The sequence below is a fragment of the Mustela putorius genome, unplaced genomic scaffold (genome assembly GCF_011764305.1).
Source record: "Mustela putorius furo isolate JIRA1106 unplaced genomic scaffold, ASM1176430v1.1 tig00003896_pilon_pilon_pilon, whole genome shotgun sequence".
Lineage (NCBI taxonomy): Eukaryota > Metazoa > Chordata > Mammalia > Carnivora > Mustelidae > Mustela > Mustela putorius.
Genome location: NW_025422045.1, coordinates 10,358,848 through 10,378,339, shown reverse-complemented (window position 1 = coordinate 10,378,339; position 19,492 = coordinate 10,358,848). Strand labels below are relative to the sequence as shown.

Below are 19,492 nucleotides of genomic sequence, written 5' to 3'. Positions count from 1 at the left end.
TGCAGTCAAAAGTGATCAACAGCTAACATTAATCGATACATTCTCCTGGACTATACAAACATGTTAAAATACTTTAAATCCATCTGACCCCTATATGTTGGTATTTTCAAATGTTAAATTCTATCTTTTTAAAAATCCCAAATAACACTATTAATTAGTTAAAGCTGTTAATTCTGTCCACATATATAGCTGCTGGCTTCTCTGCTCATCATCTGTTTATACATTTTATTCCTCATTCCAGGATAGCTATCTTTCTCCCTTTAATACAACCTTGCCATTCATCACCTTTGCTAAGTCTCTGCTAACAGCAATTTTTTTTCTTCTTCTTTTTTATTTAAAAAAAAGCTTAATTTTATTTTATCCTTGAAAGATACTTTTACTGACCACAGAATTCTAAGTTGATGGTTGTTTTTTTTATCGATGATGTGCTAAAATAGTCTCCTATCTTCTGGTTCCCATAGTTGCTGTTAAAAGTCAGATGCTAATCTACACTTTTCTTTTGAATAGACTGTAACATGTTTTCCTCCTTCTCTGGTGGATTTAAAAATATTTCCCTTGTCCTTGGTGTTCTCCATTTTCATTTGGAGGAATCTACATTTATTTATTTATTTAAACTTTTAATTTATTTTATTTATTTAAACTTCATTTATTTAACCTTTCATTAAGTGTCTCAAAATGATGGATCAATACCTTTCTCTAGGTCTGGAAATTCTTTGCCATTATTTCCTAAATTATTGTCTTGGCCCCATTCTCTTAAGCTTCTCCTTTTGGAACCCTGATTTGATATAGATTAGATCTTATCATTTTATCTCCCATATTTCTTAACTTCTCTTTCATAGTCCCCATCTCCTTTTTGTCTTTGCTGCATTCATCCAGTTCTCTGATTCTCTCTTCAGCTGTGTCTAACCTGCTATTATACAGATTCACTGCATGTTCATTTCAATTAAGTTTTTCTTTTCTAAATGTAACATTCCCTTCTTTTTATAATCTGTTAAATCTCTTTTTTTAAACATGTTCCTGTTCCCTGCAGATATTATACTTGTCTTTTTACTACTTTTAAATAGTAAGCACCATTGTTTTATATTCTGTATCGGATAAACCCAGTATCTGAAATCTTGCTGATCTGTTTCTGCTGTTGCTTCAGGTTCTCATTCCCAATGCCTTGCTTCCTTGTCTACTTGGTTATTCTTTTGTCTGAGTTGTTCATTTTCCTTAAAAAATTATTTTTGGTCATTCTTTGAAAACTGGGGTGAAAAGATTTGTGTTTACTTCTACCAGGTAGCTTAAAGGCATTACCAGTCCAAGACTACTTTACATTGAGTTCATGGTTACAGTCATTCTGACTATTCATGTGATAAGTAGCTCTTTTTCCCACCTGCCCTCCTCAGAATGAAGGCAACTTTTCTTGCAGTCCCTGGGTGTGAAAGGAATCAGACAGTTTTTCTTCTGGTTCACACATACACTGAGGGTTTCCCTTTGGAGTTCCACCTTTATGAGGGAGGACATCTTATTAGACTCCCCATCCTTGCTGAGCCTTGGGTTTTAGATTCACTTTCCCAAACCCTTGGCAATGTCAAAACTGAAGCTCAAGTTTGCTGGTTGAGCAAATGTCCATAAGGGACAAGTAGCTGCAGCATTCTCAGAGCCCTGGCTTTCAATTAGATTTTGGCCTTACTATCTTGTCAGTTCTTCAATGTCTTTAAGAAGATTTTTTTTTTTCACTTTTTTCAGCATTTCTAATTGTTTCTACCCTGAGAGTTAACCTAAAGGACCCAAACTGCCATATTGCTGGAAATAGAGTGTGCTCTATGCTTTCTCCACAACCCTGGATTAGCATGTTTTCTCAATGGGGGAAACCAAAACAGGAAGTAGGATGATCCAGTCTGGGGGAAGGGGGTGAAGGGTGGTGGTTATTGGGCAAAAAGTCCTGCTCAGGATGGTGGGGGTTCCTAGCTCACTAAATGTAAGCCCTGCCCATACACCTAGGCAACTAGTCTGTGTTCTGCAGAGAGCACGGTCCTGATTCTCCTAACCTCCCCCTGTTTTGTCAAGGTTCTTGGAGGCTTTTAAGCAGGATGATAATACAGTCAGATGTTACTCCAAGAAAAATCGCTGTGGCTGCTGTGTGGAGTTGGAGACAGTGCCAATTTAGATGGAGTAGTCCAGAGGCTGTTGCAGTGGTTATGGTGAGAGATGATGGGAGCTTGGATGGAGCTCAGGGAAGGGGAAGAAGTGGAAGAGGGACTGATATCAGGAAATCTCAAGCAGACTCCACACTGAGTGTGCAGAGCCTGACATGAGGCTCAATCTCACAACCCCAAGATCACAACCTGAACTGAAACCGAAAGTCAGTCACTGAACCGACTTCACCACCCAGACGCCCCAAGAGGTGCATCTCTTCCTAAGTCTCAACTGACATGAATGGCCAGGAGGCAAGTTGATCCCAACAAACCCATCCTGTGACCACACTGAGTTAACTGAGGGAGGCAATGCCCCTTCCTTAAATGGGCACGCCAGATTGATAACCACAAACACAGTGGGCGGCTGAAGCATCCCACCATCCCCAGGTGTGCACAGGGCCCTTCTTCATTTTGATTCCCTCGCACCCATTCATCTTGCTTCCTGGCATAAATACCCATTCCAGGTAAAGATGATTACAAAGAGGGAGCAAGAGGAGGAAAAAATAAATAGAGAGATAATAAAGGTAGGATAATAAAATTATAAAAAGTTGGGATACCTGGGTGGCTCAATGTGTTAAAGCCTCTGCCTTTGGCTCAGGTCATGATCCCGGGGTGCTGGGATTGAGCTCCGCATTGGGCTCTCTGCTCAGCGGGGAGCCTGCTTCCCCCTCTCTCTCTGCCTGCCTCTCTGCCTACTTGTGGTCTTTGTCTGTCAAATAAATAAATAAAATCCTCAAAAAAAAAAAAAAAAAAGAAAAGTCAAAATTAGAATGAGACTAAGAGGATAAAAAATTTTTTAAATGATTATTAAAAGGAACACAAGAGAAAAAAAAAAAAAAAAAAGGAACACAAGAGTTGAAAATAGTGAGTTTAGGGGCGCCTGGGTGGCTCAGTGGGTTAAGGCCTGCGCCTTTGGCTCAGGTCATGATCCCAGGATCCTGGGATCAAGCCCTGCATTGGGCTCGCTGCTCCTCGGGGAGCCTGCTTTCTCCTCTCTCTCTGCCTGCCTCTCTGCCTACTTGTGATCTCTGTCTGTCAAATAAACAAATAAATAAATCTTTTTTAAAAAGAGAGAATAGTGAGTTTATGGATAATAATTTCAATTGGATTTTAAAAGCCAAGATATCAGAAGCTGGGAAATAAAAAGCTGTCTAAGTGAGGGGGATTCCCTTGGAGCAACTGCAAGAGTGGCTTCAATTCAAACAGTGAGAATGATAATAAATGAATTGCTCAAGTGCAAAAAATGGGAGGACTGGTAAAGGGAGTTCAAAGAGGAAGATGGGGAAAGAAAAAAATGAGGTAGGTGGTAAGAATCTAAAATGAGAGGAAGATAAAAGATGATTTAAGGATAATAATTAGGTTCAAAAAGATACATGCACCCCTATGTCTACGGCAGCTTTATGCAGAATAGCCAGGACAAGGAAGCAGCTCACGTGTCCATCAGCTGATGAGTGGATAAAGAAGCTGTGCTCTCTATACAACGGAATATTACTCAGCCATCACAAAGAATGAAATCTTGCCATTTGCCTCGCCATGAATGGAATAAGAGTATTAGGCTAAGTGAGCTAAGTTAGTGGGAGAAAGATAACCACCACAGGATTTCACTCCTATGTGGAACTTAAGAAACAAAACAAACAAAAAAGAAAGAAAAAACAGAATCAAATATGAAGAACAAACAGGTGGTTGCCAGAGGGTCGGTGGGCAGGGGAAGGGCGACATTGATGAAGGGGACTAAGAGTACATTTACCATGAAGAGTACCGGGTGATGTACAGAATTGCTGATTCACTATATTGTACACCTGCAACTAATATAACACTGTACATTAATGATACTTTAAATTTTAAAAAAGGATAAAATTGGGAAACCAAAAAGGAAAAATCCAATGAATGTAAGGCCTAAGAGCTCCTGGGGAGAATGGGGGGGCCCCATCCAGAAGGCTTCTACTCTTTCCGCCTCTCAACCCCCTCAGTTGCAGCACAAAGAGGGAGCATGTGATAGAGAGATGGTTGTGAGAAGGGTCGGGGAGCCCCAGTCTGAGAGGCAAGAGACCTGGGTCCCGGCTGGGTCTAACTTCATTCCTTCAGGGTCCACACCAGCTCCTTCCCAGCCAGACCTCAGACTCCTTGGCTATCCGGAGCATAGAGTCAACTTGATATGTGTGGGGTTCCCTCTGCTCTGATGTTCTGGGTTGGAAGGGGCACCAGCAGGAAGCAGGAGACAGGATCTTTGCTTTATGGCTTCTTAGGGGGAGCACTGAATCTGGAATCTGAAGTTTGATTCTGGTTTTGATTCTCTAAGGCTCCAGAACACAGCAGAAAGCAGAAAATGAGAGGTGTTCAGCAGGCAGTAGGGCTGGGGCGGGGGTGGGGAGGGTGGCAGGACGGGGAGTGCTGCCTTCTCCCAAGTGCCCAGGCCACAGCCACCCATGGAGGTCACCCCACCGCTAGGACATCTATCTGTGTGCTGCAGCATGAGCAGTGCCCCTGGGCAGGGCTGCTTCAGCTTCTTACTCTCTGTGTCCCTGGGCACTCAGCTCCTTGAAGGCAGGCCCTTATCTTATGAAGGTCTGTATCCCACTCCCAGCACAGACCTTGCTAACACACTGCTCTGTGTCTGTATGAGGGATAAAGACAATAAAAATGATAATTCTATCTCTTGCCAATGCTTACTAGGTGCTCTCACTAATGAATGGGCCCATTTAATCCTCACGACAGCCCTAGAAGTAGGAGTATTTTCCCATTTGACAGATGGGTAAACTAAGACTGAGAGCACTGAAATAACTTGCCCCAGGTCACCCAGCTAGGAAGGGGACAACCCGGGGTTTAGACTCAGGTATGCTGGCTCCAAAGTGGTGAGATTCCTCATTCTGCTATGAGGTGAGTGGGAGGGAGCCACCCTGGACCTCAGAGCCCAAATGGTACAGGCATGATTTGGAGAGGAGGTTATGTTGAGCCCCACAGAAGGAGGCAGCCATAGTGTGGCCAGAGCATGGATGCGGTGACCTGACTACATTTGGGGAGCCGGGGCTCCCACATGCTGGCTCAGCCCTCTGAGGTCCCCTCTTCATGGGAGCTGAAGCAAATGGAATCTTCTACAACAGAACAGAGCAGCCACTTTAGTACAAAACCCAGGGAAGAAACAGCCAAGGGACTGGTGTCCCTGGCAAAGGGAGATGGAAATTTCCCTGTGAGGAAGGAACTTTGAGCCTGGAGGACCACAGAGCCTCCTAAGGGCCCATGCCCCCTTCCAGTGCATTCTTCTCAACATCTTCCTCCCCAAGGTCTTCTGAGACACGGTCTCCCCATAGCTCCCACCAACTTCACTGGCTCTGGGCACTCAGGATGTGTCCAAACTTGCGTCTGAGCCCCCTCTCCCCCATCCAGCCTCTTGCTGGGCCTCGCACTTGCTCCAAGCCCTGTCTGGATCCTTAAGACTCCCTCGTCAGTGTGGTGAGAATCCCACAGCTCAGCCTCAAGTCCCAGGCCAGCACAGCGGACAGGCAGACCTAGTTCCCTCTGCATTTAAGGCAAACCTCTGGTGGAGGCTGCTGGTTCTGCCTGTAATTATCTCCTCATTAACCCATGAGGACACTGCAGCCTCCCTACAAGGACTTGACCCCACCTCCACACAGCCTCCAACAGATGAGCCAATGCTCCCCGGTACTTTCCTCTCCGCCTCCTGCAAATGTCACCATGTCCTCCTTCTGGGCTCCCCAGGTGATGAGCTGCCCGATGTCCCTGCCACAGTTCCTGAGTGGGCCCCTCCCCTCCTCCCCTTCCGAAAATATTTCTGGTCCTCTCTGCTGCAACCTCTGACCTGATGAAGGCCTGTGAGCCCAAGCCGGCCCCGGCCTCTGGGAGACACAAGGAGGGAGGACAGGTGCCCGAGAGAAGCCAGAGAGAACTCCAGAACAGAGCCTGGTGAGGTAGGGAGGCCAAGAATATAGGAACGGGGGCCCTAGCCACAGCACTGATCTATTCATTCAATAGTTCCTGGGGGGCTGCTCCATGCTGGGCATGGGGCAAACACAGGGCAAGAACCAGGCAGATGTGGGACTTCCCCCAAGGAGCATATGGTATAGTGACAGTTGAGACGCTGAGCCATCACAAGCCCTATGGTCAGAGCCACTCCTCCTTCCTCAGCCTCTGTTCCTCGTTTCTAAAAGGGGCACACCACTACCCACACCTCCCCGGCAGGTGCGCTGCTCAAAGGAGACAGAGCACAAAAACTCTCCCACAGGGTGGCAGATGCGGACGGCATTTTCCAAACTGAAGACTGGGTCTCAAGAACAGGTTGCAAGGAATTTAGTTAGCTACAAACAATTCTTTTACAAAAGAAATGAAATAAGAACATTATATGCATCATAGGTAACAAGGGTGTCATCTCAGTGAAACTTCTACCTTAGTTGTAAGGGTGTGTGTATATATACATATGCTGGGGCATGTGGAGAAATGTAGGATTTTTCCAAGAAGGTTGAAGGCCACTGACCTAGCCGTTCAGAGCAGGGGTCTGGGATGGCAGGGGTCAGGTTCAAATCCCAGCTGCACCACTTATGACACTGTGTGATGGGAACACCTGCCTTTTCGTCGGACCCTCATGGAAGACCAGCTGCTCAGAACAGCACCCAGGACCTCACAGCATCTCAGAACGTCAGTACCTGGTCTTTGTGCGAGTATGGTTTACACATCATAAGACCTCAAGTAAGGGCTAATGATCTCTGATTTAAAACAAGTAAAAAAAGGAACTAGTATTTTTGTTGCTGGCTTTTTCTCTGTCAATAACCTACATGCTTAGGCATTAGTGCACCAGGAACCAACTTCATGTCCTCACAGTAGCTCTGTGAGGTGAATTCATATGTTATTCCCATTTTACAGCTGAAGGAACAAGGAGTGGAAGGTTCAGATTTTTTTTTTTTTTTAAGATTTTATTTATTTGAGAGAGTGAGCACCGGTGAAAGAGAGAGCATGGGCCGGGGGTTGAAACAGAGAGAGAAGCAGACTCCCGGCGGAGCAAGGAACCCAATGCCAGGTTCGATTCCAGGACCCTGGGATCATGATCTGTGCTGAGGGCAGATATTTAACCAAATGAGCCCCCCAGGTGCCCAGGGAGGTGCAGATTTAGTGAGTCTCTAGTCCGAACAAAGTCACACTCAGTGCCCAGCACCAGAGGCACTGCAGGCCCTGGTTCCCTGCCTCCTCCCACCCCAAGCCCCCCACAGTGGCTCCAGTTTTGAGGCCCCTGGGCCAGCCCTCTCTACTGGTCCTCCGTCTGGCTGCCCGATCTGCAGGTGCCCTGGGCTGGACCGCTCTTGCTATCACACTCCTGCTGTTTCTTATTTAAAACCCCTGCCCCTCAGGGTTCCCAGATAGAGGCCACCCTGAGTGCGGGCAGCAGCCAGCCAGGGGGCCGGGGCCAGGCCTGCTAGCCTCCACTCCCAGGAGAACGGGGCTCAGCTTCTGCCACGGTCTCCAGAACCACCGAGAAAGCCCTGGAAAGGGAGGTCTTCCCCCACCCTCCTCCCCACCACTGGAGCCCCCAACTGGAGAGCTGACCCCTCCTCGCCCAGAAGTTGTGAGCCGGTGCAGAGGCCAGACAGTGGGCCCAAGGTGCCCGTGTCACCAAAGCGAGGCTTGCAAGTGGCATCCCATCGCCATGTCAGCTGCCGGCTCCCACCACATCGATCATCCAGTCCTTAAGACATATTAAAATGGATTTAAAAAGACATTTTGCATTTTCTCTCCTTAACACCCACATTATTGCCACACATCGGCTTTTGTTTTAATTAAAATCGGTTTTGAAATCCTCCATGAAACTTCAGTGGGATTGTTAAAGGCGGCAATTTCCTTATCGGCAGTACGTCCCCACAACATACTGTAATAGTTATTTTGCAACAAAGCACAAGTCTTATTAATTTAGCTCAATCAAATCAGCACCACGTTAATTTATGGGGCTGTAAAAATCTGGCAGTGCTGCTCTAGATCAAGGAACTTAGGGCAGGCAAGACACCAAGTGGGATGTTTATTTTGTACAATGGTCCCTAACTGCATTTCTGTGATTTAAAAGCTTTCCGAAGCGTGCGATGATAATATTACATGCATATAGAATTGTGTGTTTGCTATGCCTCATTACTCCCCACAGAGACCCAAAATCATTTGGTATTCAACTCCTACCTAAAATATTTCCTTTTACATACAAATATTTTTTCTGCTTTAAATGGCTTCCCTATGTTAAAATTTTTTTTTTCCCCAGGGCTGTGGAGCAAGATCATTTCCTACGTGGGATTCTATTTTGGTCCAGTATTGATCTCTAGTGGTGGTGACTAAGTAGGTCTTCGGCTCCCCCCCCCAACCCATTCTTTTCCTCTGGCCAATCCCTCCCAGGTGGTTTCGGTGGGGTTTATTTTGCCTTTTCTGCCCTTCTCCCTCCTCCCCTTCCAGGTTCCTGGTTCTGGGTTTACTTTTACTAATGTCTTCTCTGGTGACTAGGAATGCTTCTCTCTCACTCTCTTAACAACAAAGCTTCACAATAATAATGATAATGATTTGCCAGGGGAGGCAGCTTAGCAGCTAGGAGAGAATTTGAAAGGTAGGGTGGGGTTGGAACTGCCGCAGAGATGAGGCGGACATCGGGAGATGGAGGCTCAGAGAGAGCAAGTGACCTGCCTGAGATCACACAGCAAATTAGGAAGCGCAGTAGACATTGGGATTCAACCTGGATCCTCCGCGCCCTAATTTTCCATCAGCTGAATGAGGACCATATAAATTAGAGGGAGGTCACTCCCGTGGCAGGTGGGTGCTCTGGATATCAACGTGCTCGCCCTTCCTCGGCAAGGCCTGGCCCAGTTTTTCAAGCACCTGACTGTGAATTGCAAAGACGGACTCTGCAGGTGTAAACAAGAAGCACCGACATCTCAGACATGTGCACTGCCCTGCTGTTCTCAGCCAACAAGACGCTCCCATCGACTCCGGGAGGGCACATGCTTGCTCTGGAGATATAGATGGGCCACTGAAATATGATGTAGGCATTAGCCAGCAGGCTCAAGATGGCCTGTCTCAAGAGTTTTGACGGCTGCCCTAGGGTCAGACGATCAATGGTGGAGGGAGATTCCAACCCAGGACTATGGCCAAGGTCAGTGCCCTTCCTAGCACACTGGTGGTATCTGGCACCCTGGCCGGTTTACAGGGACCCCAGGGAGATGGTGGCTAACGTTTGGGGACAGCATTCGAGAGGCCCCAGAAGGCACCCCTTGCTCCTTTCCTGGCTGGAGCTAAGCCTTCAAAACAACTAGCCTCTAGGGTAAGCCTTGCCTTTTCCCCACACCTATGTATTTGCTTTAATTATATATCCCACACTGCCCAGTTCCTTCTGTGTCCCATTAGTGAGAATGAGTTTCTAGTTAGTCTAGCAACAGGAGAGCTCTCGGTGCCGGGTGGGGAGCTGTGCCTTGGGGTGGAGATTCTGATGTGTGACTCCCAGATGTCATTGCATCTTTAGTGACAACAAGGTGGGACTCACTGCCTGCAAAGCCATTAACACCCACAGTACTGGTGGGCAAAGCCCTTGTTGGAAATTCACCCTTCTTGGGTGGAACCCAAATCAGCCTCTTCAGTAAAACATTATGACTTCATTACAAATGGCCTGGCATCCTCTCTGGCCTACCAGAGTCGGGAGGTTCCAGAGCCACCGGGAGAGGGAGGTGTCTCGGTGATGCTGGGTAGCAGCTCAGTGCCAGGTAAGTAAGTGGAGGTGGAGAGAGCTGTCTCTGGGGCCAGGTGGGTAGGGGGCAGGGGTGATGCTACTGGAGGTGAGAAGGCATAGGGTGCTGCTGTGCGTGGCCTTGAGGTCTCCACTGAGAGGGCCAGAAAAGTCACAGCCAAGAAGCTCGGTTCTAAGCAAATGCAAACCCTTTGGCTAAGTTCCAGAAAAAGACCATTGACATGGAAAGGCGCGGCATGAGCGGAGTCTGCTGGATCTAGTTTCAGAAGCGGCTTCCCCACTGGGCACAGATCACTGTTGACTTCATTCAACAAGTATGTGGGGAAACCTGCTGTGTGCCCAGCACCAAGGTGGGCTCTGAAGAGAAAAGAAGAGAAGAGAAGAGAAGAGAAGAGAAGAGAAGAGAAGAGAAGAGAAGAGAAAGCAGAAAGCACTCCCGATGCCGCCCCTGACTTCCCCAGGATGTCCGCAAGTGTGCCAATCTGGGCCCACCTGCCGGCCCGCCTACAGTCCATCCTCATTTCCTGCTGTGTTTGCTTTCTCCTTACTTTGGGAGCTGGGCCCAGGAGGAAATGAAAATGTTTGCAGAGGACACTGCTCTTCGGACCCGCCTGTTCAGCCCCTGCAAACAAAGCCAGACCCCATGGCTAAAGCAGTCTGAGAGGTATCAGTGACCACAGAAAAGAGGCAGCAAGCAACTTGGTTGCTTTCAAAATGGCTTCTGTCAGACAAGGCCACAGCTCGACCACAGAGTGTCTTTGTGTGAATTTGAAGACGGTGACCTCTGGGGGCAGATGCTGCCCTTCAGGACCTCAGACTGGCACATGGATCCCAGGATGGACCTCAGTTTTTACAGCTCCTGGGGCTCGGCACACTTGTGCAGTGAACAACTTGTACAACTGGCGCTGGTGGCTTTGCCCCAGACCCCAACTGCATGGTCAAGACCACAAGGCCCTTTTCTGTATTAAGTATGAGAAGACACGGGCCTAGGCTCCCCCTATACCAAGGCATCACCCCAGATCTAAACAAAAACGCTCCCCAAGAGATGAAGGACGCTGTGTCCTAACACCCACCCTCCTTCCCACACAACAACCAGCTCGCTCAGGCACCAGCATCACACCCAGGACCTCCGCAATCACTGCAACCTTCCTTTCACGGAGGGACAGGTGGACAGGAAGGAGAGAGGGCCCCGAAACTGCTTCCCCCCAGCCAGTGCTAGGCCTATCCCCTCTCCTCCGCGGTTCTTTAAGAAGGTTTTCTAAAGAAGAGGAACCTTCCGTGGTAGCAGATGGCGGATAAGTAGGAATGGTAAATAGTTTTAATTACTGCATAATGTAAGTGAGACAATAAAGGGGAGACAGTGGAAGCAAGCTGCTGCCGCCGAGGCCCTGGAACTGTTGTGGGGCCCAATTTGTCTGGCATGTGCTGTTCTCAGTCTTGGGAGGGCTTTAAAGAGAACGCCGAAAATATTAATTGCCCGCCTCACTGGCCCATCCATCTTCACAACCGAGTAACACGCTTTTTTAATTTCAGGGGAATCGTTTTCAAATGGGAATCATGCAAATGAGTATTTTAGCTATTCATTTGTTTTACTGCGAGCGCTTTGTGAGCAAATGGCCTACAGCTTGCAATGAATTAACAGACACGGGCACTGGAGACCGATTTTTAATACAAAGTCTTGACTCGGAGACGACCCCGACCAGCAGCACAGAAAATGTTGGCATAGCAACTTTGGGCATTTTCATGCAAATTGGCTTCTATATAGATGATACGAATGCAATGTTTTCCTTCAACTAATCATCATAAAATTAGTTTCACTATATTTAAATGCCTCCACTTAATGCATTATATCCATATGCATGAAATTGCCTCCACTAATGCAGTACATAAAATGCCAAAGATACAATGAATAGCCAAATTGCAAGCAGTTATGTTATCTCCCATAAAAACGGCTCCCCTCCCCCCTTCTTTTTTTGTGAGTGTGGGTGTTACTGAATGTGTGGGTGCCAAAGGCATCTATCACAAATTGCTATTAACACAGACACACACACACACACACACACACGCGCGCGTACACAGACACCCCCCCCCCCACAAAGTCCTCTTTGGTTAAGTAACGATAAGGTTGTAACCCAATGGAACAAAAGCCAGACAGCGCCAGAGCCAGGCTGGTCATGCTCACCTGGGCTGGCCACCCTCCCTCACACCACCTCGTCTGCTGCCAGAGGAGATGGCAGGGCGCAGAGCACGGCTGGGCCTTGGAGTTTGCGCTACTGGGGGTGATTTCATGCTGCACCCCTGTACCCACTGAATGGGGAGGCCCAAGAGAGAGACGCAGCTGAGCTAATTGGGGACCAAGAGGACAACCAGAAATCATCAAAGGTAGAACCACTGTGGGTGAGAAACGGCCCCTTGGAAGACTGGCCCTGGCAGCCGGGAGAGCTGAGAACTCAGGCAGAACACAGTGAAAGTCAGTAACTGAAGAAGGACCAGAGGAAGAAAGAAAGAGATGCCCATGGAAGCCCTATGTTCTGGATGCTGGGCCTGGAACTTCATATTCTCCATGTCATGTCATCCTTTCTCCAGGGGAAAGCCAACATGATCGTCGTTGGTCTTATGGACTCTGAAATGAGTCTGAAAGAAATTGGGGAAACACGTCCAAATTCACATGACCAGCAGGTAACAGAGGGAGGATTTAAACCCTGGTCTCCTCTCTGGCCAAAGCCCTGCTTTCCTCCGTGCCAGGCTGCCCCCTACAGGTTGCTTCGAGTAAGGCAGAAATGGGTTCCATGAAGCTTTTGGCTTCAAGAGCTGTCCTCTCTCCAAGCAAGCTTGGGGCTCTGAGGGCAAAAGGAGACAGTGGTGTGGGGGCATGTTCCTTCAACACGGACACTTGATTCTCTTTGAGTATCATGAGTCCTCACGATAGATCCCAAATCCCCCCAGGATGAGAAGATTCGTTTTTATGGACAGAGAGCTCCCCAACTCACTGTTAGGACCTCTACCTCCTCCAATCCTGCCATGGGAGTCAGCATTCTTCCCAACCCCGGCCTTGGTGGGTTTGAAACCTGACTTCACTATGTGGTTGCTATCCGCCACATTCAGGGTGGGGGTTATGAGAGAGAGAAGCAAGAGGCGAAACCTGAAAAATGCAAGCTCTTTTTTTCCACCTGGGGATGACGTTCCATCTCAGGAAGCCTCCAATTCTCATTCCTCGGGGCACTTTGTGCTTGGCTGAAGCCGGGGTGGCATTTCCTCATAAGAACGCATGAGGTCGCTGTGGAAACAGTACGGTGGTTTCCCAAAGAATTCAAAATAGAATTACCATATAATCTGGCACATTCCCTTCTGGGTGTTGTACCTAAAAGAAACGAAAGCAGGGACTCGACCAGATGTTTGCATAGCCATGCTCACAGCAGCATTACTCACTACAGACGCAGGGTGGAAGCAGCCCAAATGTCCAGGAAGGGATAAATGGATAAGAAAATATGTACGGACAACGGAAGATCATTCTGTCTTACAGAAGGAAGAGAGTCTGACGCAGACTACAACAGGCGGAACCTTAAAGACATTGTGCTAAGTGAAATAAATCAGCTACCAAAAAGACAAACCCAGTATGATGCCACTTACAGGAGGTACCTAAAATAGTCCAATTTGTAGAGACAGAAATCGCAATGGTGATGGAAGAAGGGAGGACGGGGTGTTAGTATTTAACAACGACGGAGTTGGAGATTGGGAAGATGAGAAGAGTTCCGTGGATGGATGGTGGTTTAGTTGCAGGACAGTATGAATGTACTTAGTTCTACTGAGCTCCAGACTTCCAAATAGTTAAGGTAACAAAGCTTACATTATGTGTATTTTGCCACAATTAATAATTTTTTTTTTTTTAAAAGAATGCATGAGGGCGCCTGGGTGGCTCAGTGGGTTAAGCCGCTGCCTTCGGCTCAGGTCATGATCTCAGGGTCCTGGGATCGAGGCCCGCATCGGGCTCTCTGCTCAGCAGGGAGCCTGCTTCCCTCTCTCTCTCTCTGCCTGCCTCTCCATCTACTTGTGATTTCTCTCTGTCAAGTAAATAAATAAAAATCTTTAAAAAATAAAAAAATAAATAAAAGAATGCGTGAAGTAGGAAGACATTTCTCCCAAGACCCCAAGCATGCCGCAGCATTCAGGGGCCAAAGTCAGTCGGTAGCTTGAGGAAGAGGTAAGAACAGCTCCTCCCGATTTTCAGAACTGCCCACCTATCATGAAGCATGTCTGTGTTCAATACAGGCCTGCTGAATTAAATTAAGTGGTAAAGTGAGGGAGACACCAAAGAATGACAGGATTAGCTGGGGAGAAGCCATAGCTCAAGAATCCCTCCAGTCTCATTCAGTTGGTCCATTTCCATCTCCTTCTTGTCTTTCTCCCTTTTGTCTTCTATCTTGTGTGGACAACCCCTTCCAGCCATCTCCAACACACGAATACTCCTATTACATTTCCTTTCATTGATCTATTTTGTTCTTGTGCTCCCTCCACAAATGTTTTTCTCACCACCTGGAATTGTTCATGGCCACTGTGACTTCAGAAACACTAAATCTAATTGGCTTGCTTTTTTGCAAATCCAATGATTTATGCGATGCCTTGTTATCCTTATCCTGAACATCGCTCCTGTGGTTCCACTAGTAACCACCAGGTGGCACAAATGGGGAAACCCAACCTGTATCGCTAATGGCAAATAACCACCTCCGGTGGCTATAGAGAGATTTGCAGGCACGGTGCCTAGGTGGGGATTAACCAGGACTTGAAGGGGGTCACATCTGTATTAAAAAGCCAGCCCTTGGGCGCCTAGGTGGTTCAGTTGGTTAAGCGACTGCCTTTGGCTCAGGTCATGATCCCAGAGTCCTGGGATGGAACCCTGCATTGGGCTCTCTGCTCAGCAAGGAGCCTGCTTCTTCCTCTCTCTCTGCCTGCCTCTCTGCCTACTTGTGATCTCTGTCTGTCAAATAAATAAACTCTTAAAAAAAAAAAAAAAAAGCCAGCCCTTTCAGTGACTGCAAGCATAAGTGCTCTGAGGATGCCCCATAGCTCCTGCTGCTTCTCACGTTCCCTCTCACACCTTAGCTCCCAGAAGAACCAGTACTGTTTTAGGTCTTTGGTATCGCCTGCCTCTAGTGTAGGACTGCATGCTTCCGCCTTCCTAGTACTGGATAGACCACTCTCTTCCATGCCCTACACCCCAAGGTTCCATCTCATACTGTTTCTACTAGGTATTCCAGATCTAGGTTTTAAATTGTTTTCTCCTGGAAAACCTCTCGTGGCTTTGTTCCTAGCATGTCTTAGCCTAATGCGACTTCCTGTGCTAGTTTCTCCCAAGCCCGCCCCTCCCCCTGCTGCCAGTAGGGGGGGCTGGATCTCTTGCTGCCATGGAAGCAAGTGATCCCTGACCTGTGAAGTTGTTGCCTTCCTTTGAAGAACTTTCTTTTGCAATTCAGAGTATCCTCCTAGCTGATAAGCAGTTAGGAACCAAAGAAATGATGACTACAAGGAATTAGTGGGAATTCGTCAAGAAAAGGCATATAGATGCTCAGCTTACCTGGTCTCCCTCTGGTAGGATGCTTTAAATGTAATGCATTTTGATTTCAGTGAAGCATTTTCTAAGTCTCCTTGTGAGACCTGTCGGCCTTGTGAACAAAATGGAGAGATGGGGCAAGATGAGAGCCTGGAGACGCAGATTCCAAGTTGGCTAATCCACCCCACACAAACAATATGGGGCAATTGATCGGAAGGAGGTCACTGGTGAAATGTCGTCAGGCCTATCCTTATCTCTGTTCTGGTCTACATTTTACTACCTCGAATGAAGACTTTCAAAGCAGACTTTCCTCGTTTCTAGGCACTGCAGAAACACGTCAGCGACAGAATACAGACTAGAAAAGTACTTATTAGTCTACAAAAAAAAAAAAAATAGACTGGATGCAATAATGTGAAGTTTAACAGACACACACACACACACACACACACACACAAAATGTAGGGACGCCTGAGTGGCTCAGTCAGGGAAATGTCCAACTCTTGATTTCAGCTCAGGTCATGATTTCAGGGTCCTGGGATTGAGCCCCACATCGGGCTCTCTGCTGAGCAGGGAGCCTGTTTCCCCCCCTCTTTCTCTGCCTGTCTCTCTGCCTACTTGTGATCTCTGATTGCTGAATAAATAAATAAAATCTTTAAAAAAAAAAAAGAATGAATACATGAGCGATTGGAACCTCATTGGAGGTTCAGGGGGCTTTCTTTGAAGATGGGAAGGTGTTCTCAGGAAAGAGGGAACCAGGGCCTGACCGTGCTAGGGGCCCCTAGTATCTTTAGTACCCTCAGCCCCCTTTCCTGTGAGCCCACCCACAAACCTATACATGACAGTCCATTCCTGTGATTCCAATTATAAATGGAATTATAGTAGTGAAAGGAGATATCCACTCCTGGGTCCAAAATCTTTTCCTCCCACTTGTGTGAACCTGGGCATATTAACTTCTCTGCGCCTCTTTCCACAACTGCCAAACAAGCAAGAGAGTGCCTCCTTCATAGGGTTGTTGTGAGCATTAAAATAAATGGGCTATGTTTATTTTAATGGCTCCAAAGGGCTCCAAGAAAACTGTATAGAATGAATGAACTTGCCCGGAACATGTCTCCTGCACCTACTGGTTTCTGATTATAAATATCCCCTGTCCACTAAATTCCATTCTCCAGGTACAGAGCCTCCTTTCCCTTGAGGGAACCTCCTGACATCACTCAACCACGATTTTCCTTGTCTCTTCTGGTTCTGCACACTGTTCTCCAGTTGCCCTGGGGAGCCACCTGTAGGGACGGTCATCTGCAGGCACAGCCATCTGGGTCTAATCAACATCACAGTAGCTGGGAGCTGGACCAGTGGGGGGGGGATGGGGAGTTGGGAACCGCAGCCTTTCTGGGGCTTTGTGCACCCAAACTCTAGCCCTGGCTGCTAGAGAACTGGGCATTTCGGGGCCTCAAGGAAGGTTCTCCAGACTGTCCCTCACACACGGTGATTCTCTGTAATGATCTGGCTGTCAGCTGCTCACTTCCAGGCACAGAGTGCAAGTTCAAGACATAAAGGGGGAAGAAAAACAGGCAAAAAGATCTAAAAGGACATCAGCTGATTCTGATCCATTAGTCCCAGCCAACAACTTCTGCTGTGTCCTTATGGCCATCCTGAGGGCATCCTCAGTAACTACAAGAGAAAGACAGCTCCTTGACAGAGGGGACACCCATGTGGCTGGCATTTTCACCCTCCAAAGACAACTCAGGGGTCTGGAGATAATGACATGCTGCCCCTTCCCATCATATTTGTCTAAGTGTTTCCTTAACTGGTGAGGAGATGTGGCTCTTTAACTCCTTCAAGATACACTGATGGCCATGTCAGAAAAATGCCCTCTGAGGCTCCTTGAACCTCTTGCTGGTTTTCTCAGAAGCAGAAGTGCCCTAGTGCCCTAGCTGGGGGTCTATAACCCCTGGAGGATGAGGGGGAAGCTTCTTTCCCTCGCTGGGCCTTATTATCTCCATCTATAAAATGAAGGATGTGGGTAGAGGAGCTCTGAGGTCCCTACTAGCAACAACGGCACAATTATTTATTTCAGTGTGACCCTACACCCCAATAATCGGGACTAAAATATCAAAACAAGATCTAGGGTTAGTAAACAAAGCTTATTAAATGGAACCCTCCAACAATTATTTTTCCAATCTTAATCAAGAGACCCAAATAATCTGGCTTCTCAATTTGCAGTTTCCTTGAAGGAACTGTGTGTTGATTAGTTCGGGTAGCCAGTTAATGGAGTCTGGCAAACCAAACCCATTCATTTTGTTTCCTTAGAGGCAGGCTCCCATCTTGGAAATTGGAACCAGGAGGGAAGGGCTTTTGATGTACTGTCAACGGAAGAGTCAGGAGTTCCCACAGTGTCCTCACTGCCCTGGATCCCACAAGGACAATGACACTGAGAATGAAGATGAGGAAGGCTGGGACAGAGGTGCCCAGCCATCAAGGGGGTCAAGTAGAGTGGATGTCTGGTGAGACCAGGTAGCAACAGAGTCCATAGACAAGTTGACTAGGAGCTGCAGTGTCCAATGGTATCCATTGCAGGAGAGCAGAGGGTCAGTAAGAGGCATTCTCCACTGGGTCCCGAGAACCGGCACCAGAGAGGAAGTGGAAATCCTAATTCCAGGGACCAGGTTAACTTGCTGGCAGATGTCAGAGGCAGGAGCACAGGCTCAGGACCAGCTCAGGCTCAGACTATGTCCATTCATTCAACAATATTTACTGAGGACCTACCACATGCCAACTACTGTTTCTAGGCACTGTAGATAGAGCCATGAAAGGAGACAGAAGAGCCTTGCCCCCATGGAACTAACTCCTGTGGAGGATTTCAAGTAACAGATAATCACATCACACAATGTCTAGGAGAGGTCGACAAGAACCATTAAAAACAAGTGCAGAGAAAAGGAAAGGAGAGTGATGGGAGCTGCTATTTAGACAGGGCAGTCAGGGAAGCCTTCCCCGAGGAGGTGACAGGAAGTGAAGAAGAGTGAGCCATGTGCATACCAAATCACTTTCACCAAAAACTGCTCTTGTCATCGTGGGTGACGGAGCTGCTAGGATAGCATGCAAGCTGTGAGTGCTGTAGAAAATCCAGCTAATTCTGGCCTGAGCAGACAGCATGAATTTAATTCATTGGAAAGGGGGTGGGGGTAGGATCCCATGGTTGGAACGGAGGGTTCAAGGGGCCTTGGGGCCCAGTCTCCTCCTCTCTTTCTGCTCCACCATCCTTAGCATGTGGCTTTTGTCCTCAAGGTCATGGGACAGCTGCTTACTTCCAGGCACAGAGTACAAGTTCAAGACAGGAAGGGGGAAGAGGAACAGGCAAAAAGATCTAAAAGGACATCAGCTGATTCCGTCCCCATTAGCCCCAGCCAACAACGTCTGCTGTGTCCTAATGGCCAGACCTGGGTCACAGGGCTACCTCTGCACCAGTCACTGGGAGGGAGAAGGGGACTGTAGGTGAGACCCGGGCCCCCCCATCAGTACCATCCATCCTGGGTCACTTTCTTAGGGCCTCTTTTCATGGAGGGGAGCTCTACGATGGCATTTACCCTGAGTCACCTGAAAAGCCCATCTCTCTTCTGATGAATAACAGCCCTACTGTAGGGAATCAGGAAAACCCAGCACTGGGTTCTAGCTCTGCTACTTGCTGTGTGACCTCGGGCCAGTTTCTTCTAGTCTCTGGGTCTTGCTAGAGCAACCAGGAGACTACTGTCTGCATTCATGGTCTAAAGTCCCAAAGGCCACTCTCATCTCTGCCACGATAAATTCTACCACATAGAGCTCCTAAGAACCCAGCTGGGTCCTAGAGAGGCACACCGAATGGTCACTTTACCGAAGAACACACAAGCGCTAAGAGGCAAACCCAGCCAGCAGGGCCAGCACAACGGTGAGGAGGGGAGTGAGGCACTTGCCTACAGGCATACAAGGAGCTGCCAAAAAATGGAGTCATCGAGATACACAATATTTTTTTTTTAAGATTTTATTTAGTTATTTCACAGACAGAGATCACAAGTA

General features: G+C 47.7%; 1 long non-coding RNA gene across 1 annotated transcript in view; it reads right to left on the bottom strand.

The window, feature by feature from the left end:
- The window catches only part of LOC101678268, a 48,002-nt gene that overhangs the window by 6,134 nt on the left and 22,376 nt on the right, over window positions 1-19,492 (bottom strand). The window lies entirely within an intron of this gene.